Source organism: Penaeus vannamei, chromosome 29 (genome assembly GCF_042767895.1).
Source record: "Penaeus vannamei isolate JL-2024 chromosome 29, ASM4276789v1, whole genome shotgun sequence".
Taxonomy (NCBI): Eukaryota; Metazoa; Arthropoda; class Malacostraca; order Decapoda; family Penaeidae; genus Penaeus; species Penaeus vannamei.
Genome location: NC_091577.1, coordinates 15,479,814 through 15,492,664, shown reverse-complemented (window position 1 = coordinate 15,492,664; position 12,851 = coordinate 15,479,814).

Here is a 12,851-nt window from a genome sequence, read left to right as displayed (position 1 = left end):
TTCTCTCTCTGTTGTCTTTCTTTCCTTTCCCTTTCTCTCTGTTGTCTTTCTTTCCTTTCCCTTTCTCTCTGTTGACTTTCCTTTCCTTTCTCTTCTCTGCGTTATCTTACTTTTCCTTATCTTTGTTGTCTTTCTTTCATTTCGATCATTTTTCTTGTCTTTTATTTTTCTTATCTCTGTTGCATTACTTTCATTTCTCTTATCAATGTTAGCTTTCTACGCATGATCTTATCTCTTATTTTTCTCCATTCTCATATCTCTTTAATTCGTCTTATCTCTGTTATCTTCCTTTCCTTTCTCTCATTTTTTTCCTTTTTATTATCTGATCTGTTATCATTTTTCTTATTCTCATATCTCTGCTATCTTTCCTTTTAATTATCTTTGTTATTCCCATTCTTTTCTCTTACCTCTTTCTCTTATCTCGGTTATCTTTCTTCCCGTCCTCTCTTATGTAAAATCTTTAACTTCCGTCTGTTATCCTTCTTCCATTTCCCCCTTTTCCTTTATCTGTTCCATCTCTCTTCTCTCCTTTTGTCTTTGCTAACTGCCAATCCCCTATCACTTACTATCCTTTCTAACTGCCAATCCCTTATCACTTACTATCCTTTCCTCTTCACATGCATGTTTTCTTATCTCCCTTCCTTGCATTTCTATCACTCCCCGTCCTTCCTCTTATCTTTTATCGCATATTCATATCAGCGCTTCATTTCCTCCTTTCTCCCTTGTCTTTATTCTTAGCTAGAGCAATTCAGAGATTACAAATCACGCGTTTTTTCTTTCTTTCCTTCTTCCATCTTCCCTAAACGAAGAATCAAATATAAGAATAATTATCAGACGCTAAAGTTATTCAATTACAGGACATCATTCGTCATATCGAAAATCACATGACACTACAACTGTCTAATTATATCATTAGTTAAAAAAATCTTCCTCAGTTATAGATTATTTGTTAAGGTTCCCGTCAATCTATTATCTAACGTTACAGTTATCATTAGTGACACTATCAGCGTAATCATCATCACTATCATTTGCTTTACCGCCATTACTATCATTCAAATCATAAACCCTATCATTTGTCTTATCGTAATCAGTATCATTTAAATAGTCATCAATGTAACCCTCATCACCATTATCCTAAACATCAAAATCACCACCACCAAAATTAGCACAAGCGATTCCCTCCTCATTACAGTCACCATCACCAACGTTTTCACCATCGGCATCACCATTAGCGTTATCGTCCGCACTATCACTAACAATACTGCCGGACATATCACCATTACCTTTAGTGATATCGTCAGGGGCATCATCACCATTGCCATCCAACATCTACCATCCTTCGCAACAGCTACATCACCACATGTTGCATAATCATCTTGACCTGAATTCCCACGATTACTGAAATGGGCAAAACAAACGGGAAAACCATAAACGTACGTAAAAAAAAGCTTGGCAATTGCAATCGCCTCTCTATAAATAAAAAAGTAAAGACACACAAAATTAATAAAAATTATGTAAACGAAAAGGAGAGATTTCTTTCGACGACTTAAAACAAAAGTAAGCAGAAAAAAAGTCATTTCGCCTTTCCCACCCACCCTTTCCTTTTCTTTTCAAGTAAAAGCAAAACAACCGAAAGTCAAAAACGTACGCAAAACTAAAAGTAAATAAACAAAGAGAGAAGAGAAAAAAAAACAGTAATAACTTCAAACACACACGCCAAAAAAGGATAATAATACACAATAAACGAATTTAAAAAATCATTTGACAAAAAATCTTAAAACAGCTTATGCCAAAATTAAGATGATGATAATAATAATAATAACAATAACAATAACAATAACAATAACAATAACAATAATAATAACAATAACAATAATAATAGTAATAATAATAATAATAATAATAATAATAATAATAATAATAATAATAATAATAATAATAATAATAACAATAATAACAATAATAATAATAATAATAATAATAATAATAACAATAATAACAATAACAATAACAATAACAATAATAATAATAATAATAACAACAATAACAATAACAACAATAACTTCCCCCTCCCCTACGACCTTTTCTCCTCCCGCCGTCTCCTTCCCAGCGACCCAGACAGTAAGGCCATAGGAGACCTTCTAAGAAACATCTAGGCATCTGAAGTAGAGATTACTGAAGCCTTACGGATCTCGAGATGCCTAGGCCCGCGAAGCCTTTTCCTGTGCCCGAGTCCCATGCGTCCTTAGGCCTATCTCAGCCTAAAAAAAATATATATGTAACTATTTGGGGGTCCCGTCGGGCTAGAAAAAACAATATATGTAACTATTTGGGGGTGCCGTCGGTTCTCATGAAAGAAAAAAAGAAAAAAGAAAAAGGAGAAAAAAAACTAATGGAGAATGAGTTGCAAAGAAACGCAGAAGACGTTGAGCAGAGCGGTCTTGAATACGCGCTCATTCGTAAGTCGATAAATAAGGAAAGAAAAGAGAGGAAATCCCATCCAAGGACTAGCTGAAATACCCGTAATTGGATGACAGGGAATTAGGGAGAAAAAGAGAGAATTAAGAAAAAAAACGTTGTGTCTCTCGACAAGTCTTTTTCTTAGAAGCTTTCCTTTTACATCCACTAACGCACAACAAAAATAATATGGTCTCCTTTCCGAACGGCCAAGCATATACGCAGAAACAGGCAAATGCGCGCACACACACGAATGTACAGACATATTTCCACACAAACACACACATCCACACACACACACACACACACACAAATCCACACACACACACACATACATCCACACAAATACAGACACATATACAAACACACATCCACACAAAACAAACAGAATGTGTCCATCCAACCCAATCCTGATCTTTCATCGCCTTCCAAACACAGAAAATCAGTGTTCGATTCCCAGTCCCCAAGGATGTTTCAACACTTACATGACTCGCTCGCTACCTCACTCGCTCACTCAATCCCCACCTCACTCACTCACTCAATCCCCCCTCACACCCTCACTCAATCCCCCCCCTCATTCACTCACTCAATCCCCCCCTCACTCACTCACTCAATCCCCCCCTCACACCCTCACTCACTCGCTCGCTCAATCCCTCACTCACTCAATCCCCCCCTCACTCACTCACTCAATCCCCCCCTCCCTCACTCACTCCCTCCCTCTCTCACTCACTCACTCACTCACTCCCTCCATCACTCGCTCGCTCCCTCACTCACTCACTCACACGCCCACCGCCGAGAGCAAAAATCGAGACAACCTTAAAAATTTCACTCGGCCTGACCTTCGCACAGCCTCGCCTCCACACGCAATGATCAGTCAGACACTTTTTTCGAGAAAGGGGGGGGGGTAAACTTTGTATATAAAACTTTTTTTGTTAACTGACTCTCTTCCGTTATTACTTACGTCGTTCCTCTCACGCTATCTTCTTTAATTAACATTTGATGGCATTGTTTATAATGTGAGTCTCCAGCTCTGAAGGGAAGGACTGAGGGAGGGAGGGAGAGAGGAGGGAGAGGGAGGAGAGGGAGGAGAGAGGAGAGGGGGGAGAGGGAGAGGAGGGAGAGAAGGGGAGAGGGAAGAGGAGAGGGGAGAGAGGGAGAGGAGGGAAAGGAGGGGGAAAGAGGGAAGAGAGGGAGAGGAGGAGAGAGGGAGAGAGGGAGAGAGGGAGAGAGGGAGAGAGAGAGAGAGAGAGAGAGAGAGAGAGAGAGAGAGAGAGAGAGAGAGAGAGAGAGAGAGAGAGAGAGAGAGAGAGAGAGAGAGAGAGAGAGAGAGAGAGAGAGAGAGAGAGAGAGAGAGAGCGACAGAAAGAGACAGAGACCCACCAAGAGAGAGAAAGCCACACGAAGGCGAATGACAGCGAAAGCGAAACACCCACTGCGAAGGTTAGACAACCCCCCCCCCCCCACTCCCCCCTGAATAAAAGTCCCCCTCTTCCTCTTTTTTCATTCCCCTTTTTTGAGCTGCAACTAATGTGGTTAAATGCCTCGTTAGGCAATCCTTTGTGAAGGACAACTTTTCGAATCACAAGAAAAGAAAAGAAAAAAGAAAAAAAAAAGTAACGTGACTAAATATAACCGAATGACGCCATTAGCCGGAATTATGTGCAATGTCCCACGTCATAAACTTTATCCTCTCTCTGCTGAAGAATCAACCGAAGAACTGAAACAGAATCAATAACAATATTCCTCGTTTGAAGTCCACGCACCAAATCCTATTTACAAAGACGTTGAAAATTGATCTGAAACTCATATTCCGAGCCACAGGAGACTTCGCCGCCCCTCCTCCCCCTCCTTCCCTCCTCCCCTTTGATTCTTCACTGGTTCATTCCTCTCCCCTCCCCTCCCCTTCCCCCCATCCCTTCCCTCTGGAGTTTTCCTAGGACCCCCTACCCTTCCCCTTCCCCTTGAAGTCTTCATAGGACCCCTCCCTTCCCCTCCCCTCCCTCTACCCCTTCCACATGGGACTCCCTTCCTCTCCTCCACAGTCCCTTCCCTACCCTTCCCCTCCCTCCCTCCCCGCCTCCTTCCCCTGCTCTCCTCGTCCATCCCCCCTTCCCTCCCCTGCTCTCCCCGTCCATCCCCCCTTCCTCTTCGACCCCCCACCCCACCCCCCGTCGCCTGAGATCCGGATCCCCAAAGCAAGAATCGTCTAGGTCAAGGAGGTCACAGCCATGGCGGCGCTTATCTCTCTTCTTCTTGTTTCCCTGTGCGTTATTTCCTCTCGCCGTCTCTCCTGTGCGCCGTTTCCTCTCCTCATTTCTCTCTCTCTCCTTCTCGGTTCTGTTTCCCTGAGAATTATTTCCTCTGAGCGGAGTGAGTTTAGTTAGGACACTTATTTACTAGTGTTTGGGGTTTTGTTTGGTTGTGTTCAATTCGCGTTGTCGTTCTCTCTTTCTCGGTTTCACTTTCTTTCTCCCTTCCTCTCTTGTCTCTACCTTGTATTCCTCTATCTCTGTCTCTGTCTGTCTGTCTCTCTCTCTCTCAATCTATTTATATATATATATCCTCTCCCTCTCTTTCCTCCTCCTCCCCTCTCTCTCTTTTCTCCTCACCCTCCCCGCCTCTCTCCCCCTCTTCCCAAACCCTTCAGTCTGCATGTCTCAGCAACCCCCGTCTCCTCTCTGCCGGTTCCCGCGCGCATGAAACCCAGTTCACTTCCCCTCCCCCCCCTCCCTCCCTCACCCCATACCCCCAACCGAACCTCCTCACGTCCCTTCATCCCCCGTCCTCCCCCTAAACACCTGAACTCCCCCCCTCCTCCGCCCCCCTCACCTGCTGAATCGGATGTCCCAGCAGGTAACCAGAGTTCACGTGGCGGCAACGAGATCTCACCTCCTCCCCCTTCTCCTCCCCCTCCCCCTCCCCTCCTCCTCCTCCAAACATGCATGTGCATCTTATGAATGAAATCAAGAGAGTTTTATAAAGTGATTTAGTCGTGCCAGATCGCATGGTTGTTAGTGTGCTTTCTCGTTTATATTCAATTTATACTTAACTAATCCTGCATTTACATAACAGAGTTCATGGCAATGACTATGTGTAATACAATTCACTGGCGGTATTCCTAAACATAACACAAGTATAAACAAGGTATAGAGGCCTGGTACTAGTATGCACGTTTGTCTATGTATGTATGTATGTATGTATGTATGTATGTATGTATGTATGTATGTATGTATGTATGTATGTATGTATGTATGTATGTATGTATGTATGTATGCATGCATGTATGAATGTATGTGTGTGCGTGTACTGAATCTAAGCCCACGGAACATTAACATATAATTCCAATTGGACAAAGGCCCCAGCCTCTCCAATCATCTGAATTCCTGCCCATTTCCCACCACATTCCAAATACGTGCGACCTTCATCAGCGCAATCTCCACCCTCATAAAACAAAACACTCCATAAACCTGCGAACAAGACATAACCAAACACAGCTGACCGCGATGCACAGCCCCGAGGAGCATCGGCAGCGAGATAAATAAGAGATGTTGTTGCACAGCCTCCAGAGATGCCGAGAGAGCTCTCCCGGTCCGCACAAGCTCTCTCAAGCACACCTGACTAATGAGCTTGTCTTCAAGGAGGTGGCTGTGGGCGGAGCTCCTGCCTAGGATACACAGGGATACATTGCAGGGATGCAAAAGGATGCTTATTAAGGTATACAAGGATTCCTGCCTTGGATACACAGGGGGGATTGAGGAACACAAAAAGGATGTCTGTCCGTTACGATACTCAGGGATGTTTTAGGGATACAAAAGGATGTCTGTCTAGGTGCATAGGGATGTGTGTTGAGGTACACTGGGATGTCTGTGAGGATACACAGGGATGCTTTAAAAATACAAAAAGAATGTTTGTTGAGGCACACTGGGATACATGTTTAGATAAACATCGATGCCTGTTCAGACACACAATAATGTTCTTAAGGACACGCTATCCGCTTTCATCGTCTGTGAAATGCCTTATCACACAATATTTACATAGGAACAAATATAGTAACAGTAACAATAACAGTAAGGGTAACAATAGTAATAACAATAATAATAATTATTATTATTATCATTATCCTTATTATGGTTATAATGACCATACAAATAATAATAACATTACCTAATATAACAACAGCAATAACAATAACAATAGTGACAGTGATACTAACAGTGGTAATTGATGATAATGATGATGTTGTGACAATAACAATAATAACACTAACAATAAAAACAATACAATTCACCGGATGCAACTTCTCTGAACACAACACAAACAACCGCACTAACAAGAGAGTGGAGTCGTCCATCGCCTCTCCTCCATCACCTCCACGGACCTCCACTGCTTCCACGACCTCCTGCACCTCCACGACCTCCTGCACCTCCACGACCTCCTGCACCTCCACGACCTCCTGCACCTCCACGACCTCCTGCACCTCCACGACCTCCTGCACCTCCACGACCTCCCCTCCGCAAATCGATCGAGGGCATTTCTTCTCAACCTCAACCTCCCGCGAGCAAAATCGAACACACAGAGAACACAAACGCACTACCTCACACCCCTTCACACACACAGAGAACACACACGCACAACTTCGCACCCCTTCACACACACAGACGCAAGGGAGACACTACGTTCTGCCGCCAGGGGGGACTCTTGCACCGCGTGTGATAAATAGAGAGAGAAAAAAACCTGTTGTGCAACTTTGTACTTCGGGTACTCCCTTGCTAGAGATTTGATACTTATACAGTGTGGTATGTAGGGTGTGTGTGTGGGGGGGGGAGGGGGGGTCGTATGTGTGCGTGGGAGTAGTTGTGTGTTTATGTGTGTACGTGTGTATATGTATATGTATATGTATATGTATATGTATATGTATATGTATATGCATATGCATGTGCATGCGAGCGCGTGCGCGCGTGTGTGTGTGACAGAGAGAGAGAGAGCGTAAAGAAGGGGCGGGGGAGCCTGGGACCTGGAAAGGAAGGAAATGAAGCGAGGCAAGGGGGAGGAGGCGACAGGAAGGTAAGAAAGGGAAAGGTGAAGGTCAGAGGGCGTGGTGCGAACGAACACACACACACGCCCATACTTTATCCCCAAACACGGAACAAATCAGAAACAGAATTCGCCCATTCAAAAACCACAAACGAGGAGTGGTAAAAAATGATTTAAAAATAGGAAAACAAAAATAGTCGAGAAACGAAGGGACAGGGAACGTAAACAGGCATGACTAACACTCATACGTATTGTAACCACATGCATATTGCAATCAAACAATACAAGAAACCTTGGTATCTTTCTGTATACGTGTTAGTGCGGGCGCGTGTATGTGTATGTGCAGAAACGCAATAAATGCACAACCATATAGACACACATAAAAAGAGGAAAAAATATATCAAAAGCCAGACCAACGCCGCGCCAGGATCCTACAGACAGACACACAGCCAGCCAGACAAGAAGGGACAACTCCTCAAAGAAACCCATTGTTCTCCCGCCCGCGAGAGGAAACTCCAACTGAAAAAAGGGACCAGATAACACACTCCTCAGACCGACGCAGGATATTGAAAGCCCGGCGCAGTTTCCGGCCAGGACGACGACGACGCCGATAGATACGGGCTCGTGACATTACACGCATTTCGGGTCGATGGGAGAGCCGCGAGGGACTCCTGGCTACTGACGCGCCCCTTTTCCCGCCGCCGACGACGAAGACGGCATTTCTCGACTGCTTTTTGAGCGACGTCTCCGCGCTCGCTTCCCACTCGGCGCCTCCGCGTCACTCGCTCGCGCTCTTCTTTTGCTTTTCTTTTATTTCTTTGCTTTCTTCTTCCCTTCTTTCTCACACACACATACATGCACGTACACATACACACACACACATAACCCCTCTCTAAACACACAATCCCTCTCCAAACACACACACACACACACACACACACACACACACACACACACACACACACACACACACACACACACACACACATTCTCTCTCTCCCCTTACCCCTATACAAACACACATGCGCGTGACGACACCCCCCCCCTTTAAAGCAGCACATGTACGGAGGAGCGTGTGTTTGGAAGGTCACTGCAGCCTCCACACCACGCCGCACGCTATGATAACTCTGGGTGCTATGATCAGTCTGGCTCTTCTGATAACTGACTCTGGGTCCTTTGATAATTAACTCTGGCTCCTGTGATAATTAACTATGGCTCCTGTGATAATTAACTCTGGCTCCTGTGATATTTAACTCTGGCTCCTGTGATAATGAACTCTGGTTCTTATGATAACCCTGGCTCCTGTGGTAATTTTGGGTCCTATAATAACAATCTCTGGCTCCTGTGATAATATTGGGTCCTATAATAACTAACTCTGGCTCTTATGATAACTGGCTCTTGTGATAATTTTGGGTCTATTATAACTAACTGACACCTGTCATAATTCTGGATCCTATAATAACTGGTTGGCTCCAGTGATAATTTTGGGTCCTATAATATCTAACTCTGGCTCCAGTGATAACTTTAAGTCCTATAATAACTAACTCTGGCTATTACGATATCTCTGGTGTGATAACTAGCCCTTGTTCTTATGACAACTCTGGTTCCTATGAAAACTCTTATGATAACTCTTATGACAACTAACTAACGATAAATCAGACTCCTCTGATAACTCCGGCTCCTCTGTAAACTACCGCTGACTCGTGGTAACTCTGGCTCCTCTGTAAACTACCGCTGACTCGTGGTAACTTTGGCTCCTCTGTAAACTACCGCTGACTCCTGGTAACTTTGGCTCCTATGATAACTCCGACTCCTCTGTAAACTAACTCTGGCTCCTATGACAACTCCGGCTCCTCTATAAACTAACTCCGGCTCCTATGATAACTAACTCCGGCTCCGTGACAAGTGCGCCGTCATCCCGGGTAACGCTTCCATCACGGCCGGTTCCTGCACAGAATTCGCGCACGCTGAGTCCCGCCGCATCGTGGGGTTCGAGCATCTGTCGTTCCCGAGCTGTGTGCTAGACAGAGCTCCCTCGCGCAACTCAAAAAAGAATATGAGGAAACAAAGAAAGGCGAAGAGAACCGTTGATATTACTAATAGATCTAAAAATAAAGAAAAAAATGAGAGAGATAACAAGTCGATGAACTCGAAAAAGAAAGAGAAAAATACAAACAAACAAACACGAAGAAAACTTGATAATCCACGGAATTCCAAAACAAAACAAAGTCGATAAAAAAATAATATTACTCACAAAACAAAAAATAGTAATAATAATAATAATAATAATAATAATAATAATAATAATAATAATAATAATAATAATACAAACAAACAACTAGATGGCAACCGTTGATAATCCACAGAAATTCAAAAAAGGAAGGAGAAAACATCGAAGAAATCATCGGAAAAATTAAAAACATATATCGTTTACTTCCAAACGAACAGAGGAGACAAGGCAGGGGATAATAAACGGCAGAAAGAGAAGGTACGGCAATGCAGCCACCGCCTCAAGTGTTATATATAAACAATATATTCTCACTTGAACTTACTTTCTCACTTAACTTAACCCCGTCGCCATAATACGAAAATAAATGTTGCTTTTGAAAGGATTGTAAAAGTAGAACACACTCAGTTTCCTATGCCTTGCGGGTCCGAGATTATTGCATTATGCAACTTGTAACATTGTATTATGCAACATGATGTGAACAACTGCACACCGCAGCTGCACAAAGTTATACACATAAACTTTTTATCCGGACAAATACGTGATGCGCAGTCAGGTGAATAATACCAGGGACAACAAAGAGAAAACCCCGCATGAAGGAGATAGTAAAACGACAATAAAGGTAGGACATGAGAAAAAGACCAATAAATGAGAAAAAAACGCCCCATAAAACAAAAAACAATAACAAAAAGACAACAAAGACGCGGAACACAGCACCAAACACCAAAGCACCTAACAGTACCTGAACGTAACACCCCAGACGGCGCCAACAAAAATAAAACCCCGCATGAAGGAGATAGTAAAACCGCAATAAAGGTAGGGCATGAGAAAAAGACCAATAAATAAGAAAAAAAACGCCCCCCAAAACAAAAACAAAGAACAAACAGACAACAAAGACGCGGACAACACAGCACCAAACACCGAAGCACCTAACAGTACCTGAACGTAACACCCCCGACGGCGCCAACAAACGCAACGCGATGACATAAACACCATGACAAGTTCCCCGTGTCCTTGGAACCCTCGAACAGATGATTACCCATGTGTGCACCACGAGAACAGGCGGATTCGCAGTGTGTTTGGGGGTTTCAGCGTGCGGGGAAAGGGTGGCCAGTGTGCCAACTTAAACACTGAAGAATTAAGGGTGAGGAATGGGCTGTATTATGCTTTGAGAGTTAATGTTTGTGGAGATAACAAGGGAGTGGATTTCAATTCGAATACGACTGCGCTGTAAGTCATAAAAGAGGAAGGTGCAATGAGTAGGTAATAAGAGGTCAGTAATAACACAAACAAAAGGGGTGGGAGGAAAAGGGAGAGGGAGAAAGAGAGGGACAAGGAGAGGGAGAGCGGGAGAGGGAGAGAGAGAGAGAGAGAGACAGAGGGTGATTACAGACAGAGAAACAGAGAAAACTGGGGACAAGAGGGGAATTAGAAACAGGACTAGCAAAAGAGAGATCAAGGGCGAGAGAGATTAAGCTCCCCCCACCCCCCACCGCGCAGAGCGAGAGGGTGTCGCGGGTGAGTTCCAACGACGGGCTTCCGGCGGCCGACCAACCGACCGACCGACTGCCAACATGCGAGTCTATCGGCGAGACCGCAAAATGCGCCCAGCCCCCTCCAGTCCCATTCAGCCCTCTCAGGCCTTCTCCATTCGTCTCCACCCCTCTCCAACCTTTTCCATTCCCCTTTAGCCCTATCCAACACCCTCCACCCCTCTCCAACCCCCTCCATCCCTCTCCAACACAATCCATCTCTCTCCAACCTCCTCCATCCGTCTCCACCCCTCTCCAACCTTTTCCATCCCCTTCTAGCCTTCTCCAACCCCTCTCCAACACCCCCTCACCCCTCCCCAACCCCCCTCCATCCCCCTTGGGGCCCTCCTGCTCCGCGCTTGCAAATGTCATGGAAATAAGCAGGCTGTGAATCATAAGCAGGTGATACTGCTGGAGACTTGGTAAGTACGTGGTCACTGGGGATGTGTTCGAGTGTGTGTGGAGGGGAGAGGGGGGGAAGGGGGAGAGGGAAGAGAGGGGTAGAGGGTTGGGAGGGGAAGGGAGGGCGTGAGAGAGGGAAAGGGAGGAGAAAGAGAGAGGGGGGAAAGGGGAAAAGGAGAGGGAGTTAGAGAGGGAAAGGGAGGAGAGAGAGAGAGAGAGAGAGAGAGAGAGAGAGAGAGAGAGAGAGAGAGAGAGAGAGAGAGAGAGAGAGAGAGAGAGAGAGAGAGAGAGAGAGAGAGAGAGAGAGAGAGAGAGAGAGAGAGAAAGAAACAGAAAGAGAAAGAAAGAGAGAGAGACGGAGAAAGAGAGAGAGAAAGGAGAAGAAAGAGAAAGAGAAAGAAGAAAGAGAGAGCGAGAGCGGTCGAGAGGGAAAGAGAGGGAAAGAGCGAGCCGCGCCGGATGCAGCGGAGGGCGCCGGGGAGGGCAGCAGGGCAGAACCATTCGGTAGGGGAAGGGCGTTCCAGCAGGAGGCGAGGTTGCTAAGCAGGCGAGCGGGGAGGCCGGGGCACGGCAGCGGCGCCGGGCCTGAAGCCGGGGAAACATGTGTTGCATTGTTAAGCAGAGCGCGCGCGGGGGCGGGAAGCTGCCTCTCCTTCCGGTACAACATTCACTGGTTTTACCCCCGGGAATGCGCCTAAACAATCATCCAGAACATTCTCTTGACGCTAATTCACACGCACTGCTACACCCACCCCCCTCTCTATCTCCCTCTCTCCCTCCGTTCGTTCCCCCTCCCTCCCCTCCCCCTCCCTCCATCCTCTCTCTCCCTCCGTTCGTTCCCCCTCTCTCCCCTCCCATCCCCCCACCCTCTCTCTCCCTCCGTTCGTCCCCCCTCTCTTCCCTCCCCCTCCCCCCACCCTCTCTCTCCCTCCGTTCGTTCCCCCTCTCTCTCCCTCCCCCTCCCCCCGCCTCCCTCCACCTGTGCAAAACGGACGGCGATGCGAAAGCAAACGGAGCGACGCACGCAGGGCTCCTCGGCGCTCCTCTTGCCGAGAGCACGTCAGAGGGAGCCCTTTCGGCTTACTTCACTCCCTTCCACTCCTTCTCCAACTTCCAAAACTCCTCTTCTAACATCCACCACTCCTCCCGCGTCTACCACTCCCTTCCACTCCTCCACCAGCCTCCATCACTCCCTTCCA